The sequence below is a fragment of the Lactuca serriola genome, chromosome 8, assembly GCF_051521515.1.
Source record: "Lactuca serriola cultivar US96UC23 chromosome 8, Lser_US96UC23_V15, whole genome shotgun sequence".
Lineage (NCBI taxonomy): Eukaryota > Viridiplantae > Streptophyta > Magnoliopsida > Asterales > Asteraceae > Lactuca > Lactuca serriola.
The window spans coordinates 186,942,854-186,949,792 of NC_136415.1; the positions used below are offsets into that span (position 1 = coordinate 186,942,854).

At 37.8% G+C, this 6,939-nt stretch overlaps 1 pseudogene; it reads right to left on the reverse strand.

Moving 5' to 3' along the window:
- Positions 1–1,485: 1,485 nt before the first annotated feature.
- Positions 1,486–2,238, reverse strand: LOC145067677 (secreted RxLR effector protein 161 pseudogene; annotated as a pseudogene).
- Positions 2,239–6,939: the final 4,701 nt, after the last annotated feature.

Consider the following 6,939-nt stretch of genomic DNA (forward strand, 5'->3'; position numbering starts at 1 on the left):
TATATGACCACCTCTATGGATTTACTCCAAATTATCATGAAGCAGGAAGCATCTACTATGGAATTATGTAATAGGATTTAATAATATTCCAAGATAACAAAGATATAGGTGTTTTCTTAGGAAAAAAACAAACTTGAGGTTTAATACGAAAAAAGGAATAAATATAAGGGCTAAATTGACTAAAAAAGTAAAAATGTAAGGGATAAATCAAAAAAATAAAAATTATAAGGGCTAAATGGGGAAAAATAGAAAAATTGTAAGAGAACTTTCAGGGAAAAAAATAAAATAAAGTTTAATTTGAAAAAACCCAATATATAAAATTTTATCTTTTTTGTGATTAACCCTTTATTTATAACATAGATACTCTTCAACTCACAAAATCTTGTTTCATATTCAAGAAAAAGACTTGTCATGAAAATTAGCCATTCCTCTACTATGGAATTATGTAATAGGATTTAATAATATTCCAAGATAACAAATATATAAGTGTTTTCTTAGGAAAAAAACAAAGTTGAGGTTTAATACGAAAAAAGGAATAAATGTAAGGGCTAAATCGACTAAACAAGTAAAAATGTTAGGGCTAAATCGACTAAAAAAGTAAAAATGTAAGGGATAAATCAAAAAAATAAAAATTGTAAGGGCTAAATGGGGAAAAATAGAAAAATTGTAAGAGATCTTCCAGGAAAAAAATAAAATTAAAGTTTAATCTGAAAAAACCCAATATATAAAGTTTTATATTTTTTTGTGATTAACCCTTTATTTATAACATAGATACTCTTCAACTCACAAAATCTTGTTTCATATTCAAGAAAAAAACTTGTCATGAAAATTAGCCATTCCTCTACTTAATGGACCTAGTTATCTTTTCAAAATTTCAATTATCATAGAATCAAAGTGTGCATGCATATATTTGAATATTAAAGCGTCTTCGATTCTTAATCTATTTAATCTTTGTCATGAAGAGGGCTTTGCTATTCTTAAGATTCAGTATGTTGGTTATCAGTTATGTGGGTGCCGTTTGAATCTTAAAGTGCATGGAAATTTTTTTATTCAAACGTGGGAATTCATACATATTTAGTAGGTTTCATGTGCTGGCCTTTTGCAGCAGTGATAAAGACTTTACTCCAAAATAAGTAACCGGGACAGGAAAGCAAACTTCACAGTGGAAAAATATTGTAATGACAGGGAAGGGTAAATCTGGAAAATATGCAGTTTTAGTGATTAAAACAGGGAACAGAGAAGCAATTGAGCAAAAGGTTGCACCTTTGTTCACTATCAAAGTAAAACAAAACACAATTGGGGACTACACCCATCAATGTACACCTTGCCCATTTAAACTAGAGTATTACAGAAAAATATGGAACTGACTCCACACTATCAGCTAATGACCAGGAACACTAAGCAACATGGCCTTGACTTATTCACTTCTACTAACAGTTAACAAAACAAATAAAAAAAATGTGAATAGACCAAATCAACTCTAAACTATTTTAACATTTTCCCCTTTAGTTCAGAGTTTGGAACATGGTTTACTCTAATTCGATTTCGCATCTCCTCATGTTTCACTTTTGCCATTGGTTTTGTAAGTATATCTGCCTTCTCCCTTTTGCTGTAAACATGAGCTACTGTTATCTTTCCATCTTCCACACATTCTCTTATAAAATGGAACCTTATATCGATATGCTTGCTTCGTCCAGGAAATACAAGATTCCTCATGAGATCAAGGGCTGACTGGTTATCAACATATAGAGCTGCAGGTGGTATGTTTTGGCCAATGATTTCAGCAAGAAGACGACGTAACCAAATTCCTTGACAGGCTGCCATAGTTGCTGCCATAAATTCCGCCTCACATGAAGACAAAGCTACACAACGTTGTTTCTGGGATGTCCATGACACCAGATTGTCATTCAAATAGAAATCCATCCCACCTGTGCTTCTCCTGTCAACCTCATTATTCCCCATATTACTATCTGAATACCCAGTGATACTGACTTTTCTTTCTCCTTTTGTGTAGACTAAACCATAGTCCACGGTGCCCTTTATGTATCTTAGGATACCTTTTACAGCTTGAATATGTTTCATGGTTGGTTTTTCCATGAAACAGCTGACTACTCCAACTGCAAAGGTTATATCAGGATGGGTGTGAGTTAAATACCTGAGTCCTACTACAGTCCTGTATTCTGTGGGATTTACTAGCTCTCCTCCTTCATCTTTAGTCAGCTTCAACTTATACTCCATTGGACTTTTAGTGGGGTTGCATTCTAACATTCGGGTCTTGGCAAGGATAGTTTTGGTATATGCTTCTCAGTTTATTGCTTCAGGGTTATTCCAGCTCCACTTTGATTCACTTCAATTCCCAAATAGTAAGTGAGCAAACCAAGATCACTCATCTCAAACTTGTTAACATCTCCAGTTTGAAGCTTTTCACATCATCATGGAAGCTTCCTGTAACCAATAGATCATCAACATACACCCCTACAATCAAAGTGTTTCTTTGCTTCTTTCTGGTGTACACAGTACTCTTGGGGACACCTAGTGAATCCCAAGCTTTTCAGATACTTATCCAAGTAGGCATTCCAAGCTCTGGGAGCTTGTTTCAGCCCGTAAAGGGCTTTTGACAATTTGTACACTTTGTTAATTTCGCCTCTCTTCTCAAAACCTTCAGGTTGTTTGACATAAATTTATTATTCTAGGTTTCAATTTAGAAAAGCTGCTTTCACATCAAGATGGTGCACACGCCAATTACCAGATCTTGCGAGAGCTAGAATGCCACGTACCGTTTCTATTCTCGCCACCGGTGCAAAGACTTCTTCATGGTCAATCCCGTGCTTTTGACTGTAACCTTTTGCCATGATTCTTGCTTTATGCTTTAAAATCTTCCCGTTTGGATCTCGTTTCAGCTTGAACACCCATTTCAAGCCAATCACCCTTCGTCACTTTGGAAGATTAACCAGAATCCAGGTTTTGTTTTTCTCGATCGAGGCTAGTTCCAGATTCATAGCATTGACCCATTCCTTCTGTGTACTTGCTTCATTCTTTATCTTCATGAATGATCATCAATCATTTGGTATTCTCGTATAGGTCTGTGAGTAATCAATAGCGCTTCGGAGCACCACCACCTGTCGAACTTGAAGCGGTACTAGCATAGTTGATTTTCGACACCGGTGAAATTGGTGTAACCAGGGAAATTGGGGAATCAGGTGTAGACAACGGGTTTGAGTACATACCAGGTGGGCTTATTTGTACGTTTAGGCATGAGTTAATGGGATGAGACTCACCTTCAGTCCAATCCACATCACCTTGTGATATTTCTCGACCCATTGGAGTGTGAGGGCTTTATCTTCACTTTCATTGACCTGGTAAAAATCGAATCCCTCCATATTAAAGCTCATCCCAGGTGTCGGCTTTATCTTCTTCGATGTTTCCCAGCTCCACTTTTGATTTTCTTCAAATACGACGTCCCTGCTCATGAACATGGTACCTGTTTTGGAATCCAATAACCGATAAGCCTTTGAACGTTTTTCAATTCCGAGATGCATAACCCTTTTGCTTCTCTCGTCTAATTTCTTCGAATGGCTCTTGGTTATCCGCATGTATGTGACACAACCGAACACCCTGAGATGTCGAACTTGCGGTTTTCTCCCAGTCCACATCTCATATAGTGTTGACTCCTTCAGGGCTTTGGCGTTGACCCTGTTCAGAAGATAGACAGCGTGGTTCACAGCTTCACTCCATAGTACATCAAGCACATTCATCGACATCAAGTAGCTTTCAACCATCTCTAAAACAATCCGATTCCGTCTCTCCACAACCCCATTCTATTGTGGGGGAGTATGTGATAGGTTTTAGTCATAAGAACTTTCCTATATGCGCATGCAAAACCCTAATGCTTGGATCTAGGCTTTCTAATAAACATGCTTTGAATCCAAGTCTTCTAATGACTAATTAGGTTAAATAACAACATTGAAACAGATCTAGAATCATACCTTTGAGTTCCTTGTTGATCTTGAGGTCTTGGAGCTTCTAGAGTCACAGATGTCACTCCTCTAATGGCTTACAAACACCAAAACAAGAAGAATGATTTAGGAGAGAGGAGAGGGGAGGAATTTCGACCAGAGGTTCCTTACTTTTGGTCAAGTGTCGAATTCCATCAGCCATAGGGTCTATTTATACTTATAGACTCCTTAAGGGTTACAACCTAAACCCTAATCGGATAATCTTCTCTTAAGGCTATCCAAATCCATTCCATAGATAAGCCTTTGGACGATTTTGGCTATCCTAACACTCTTAGAATTCGTCCAAAGCATATCCCAATGGATTTACAGTCTAAAGCTTAACTATCAAACAATTGACAGTTTATACCCCTTTATTTAATTAATCTCTTTAAGTCACCAAATTAATTCTAATTAATTCTATGACTTATATTAATCAAATAACAAATATATTATTCACTATATTATTCCCATAATATATTAATAATATTTACTCTCTCTTAATAAATCATCCTATCAAGTTGCTATGGTGAAGGCAACCCAAAAGGACCATGCACAACCGGATCAAATAATTGCCTAATATAGTTGCAGCCTTAGACACTATTCCAACAGTCTCCCACTTGGATAAGTCTAGTAACTATACAAGTACAATTCGGTTTGCAATCGTAGCTCTCAAAGACGCTGTCAACTCTGATCTAATCAATCTTGTCCTTAAGATAAGGGAACGTATAGTCCTCTGTTAGATATCATGCTGACAATCCTATGGAATGGTTAGTCAATCATTTAGGTTTCTCGATCTCTGATTTATTTGACATAGAACTTAATCGAACACATCAATTCAGTTCTGACCGGGCCCGGCACATAAGTCAAATCAAATCATCGAGCGGCCGAGATATCGCTTTTACCTTCTTAGATAAAAGTTACAGATAAACTTCGACTTATATGCATTTACTTATTCATTAACCAACTATACACAACAATACGTTTTATAACACCAAGTTACTGATGCGTTTTCGTATTATCAATTTACAATCAACTAACAAATAATAAACCATATATCTAGGTTTTAAGACTATATGATATTATCGTCTTGCGATCACCTTTTATATCGTATTCCATAAGGTGATTCCAGCAAGTGCGGGTTTATTCCAATGGTCAAAACTAGTTCATAAGCACTCATGAACATTGTAGCAATCCTTTGCTATATCTAATACCATTTAGACATTCTACACATCAATTCATGACAATCTTCATTCATATCTACTCCCAACATATGAACGATTGTGGACCATTTGAACAATTCGATTATTCCTAATAAACTCAATTATTCTGGAAGTCAAAACATGCAAAGGAAACAATAGCTAAACAATTAACATAAGATAGTAACATTACTCATAAATAAAACTCCTTTATTTAATCATCAAATGTCAATTACATTTATCTATTACACGTTTCTAATACTATCTAATCTATGCTAATATCATCCTTCAGCCCAAAACTCCTAGCATGCTGCAAGTGCTTAACCCTACTCAGTCCCTTCGTAAGCGGATCTGCTGGGTTATCTTCTGATGATATCCTCTTCACTACGAGTTGTCCTTCTTCTACACGATGTCTAATGAAGTGATACTTTCTGTCGATATGTCTTGATCTACCATGATCCCTCGGTTCCTTGGTCAAGGCAACCGCGCCTTCGTTATCATAGAAAATCTCCATTGGCTCCTTTATGGCAGGTACAACTCCAAGATCACCGATGAAGTTCTTTAGCCATATTGCCTCCTTCGACGCTTCGCTCGCTGCAATGTACTCTGATTCGAACGTTGAATCAGCTACGGTTTCTTGCTTGGAACTCTTCCATGTCACTGCTCCTCCATTTAGGGTAAAGACCCAGCCCGACTGCGAACGGTAGTTGTCCCTGTCGGTCTGAAAACTGGCGTCACTATACCCTCGCACCTTCAAGTCATCACTCCCTCCGAGGACTAAGAACCATTCCTTCGTCCTCCGAAGGTACTTAAGGATGTTTTTTCACCGCAATCCAATGTGCTTTGCCAGGATTCCCTTGATATCTGCTAACCATGCTCAAAGCGAAGGCTACATCAGGGCGAGTACAAGTCATAGCGTACATGATTGAGCCAACTGCGGAAGCGTATGGTACTCGGCTCATTTCCGCTATCTCAGCTTCGGTACTCGGACTTTGAGTCTTACTCAATTTGGCATTACTTTGTATCGGTAGTTCTCCCTTCTTTGAGTTTTCCATACTAAAACGTTTTAGTACCTTCTCTAAGTAAGTGTTCTGACTAAGTCCAATTTTTCTCTTACTTCTTTCTCTCACTATCCTTATTCCCAAAATGTAAGAAGCTTCTCCGAGGTCCTTCATAGCGAAGCACTTCCCGAGCCAGGACTTAACCTCCTGCAGAGTCGGGATGTCATTTCCTATGAGTAATATGTCATCGACATATAGAACGAGGAAGCTTACTATACTCCCATTGGCTTTGACATATACACAAGATTCGTCTTCGCTTCGTACAAATCCAAACTCTTTGACTTTCTCATCGAAGCAAAGATTCCATCTGCGAGACGCTTGCTTAATTCCATAAATAGACTTCTCAAGCTTACACACTCTATTTGGATGCTTCGGATCCACAAACCCCTCGGGCTGATCCATGTAAACATCCTCAGCCAACTTTCCGTTAAGGAAAGCGGTCTTGACATCCATTTGCCAAATCTCATAATCATGAAATGCGGCAATTGCTAGCATCACTCTAATAGATTTAATCTTCGCAACTAGTGAGAAGGTCTCATCATAGTCAACTCCGGGAGTTTGAGTAAAGCCCTTCGCAACCAATCACGCTTTATATGTGTGTACGTTTCCATCCACGTCGGTCTTCTTCTTGAAGATCCATTTGCACCCAACGGTCTTACGTCCGGGCACATAATCAACCAAATTCCA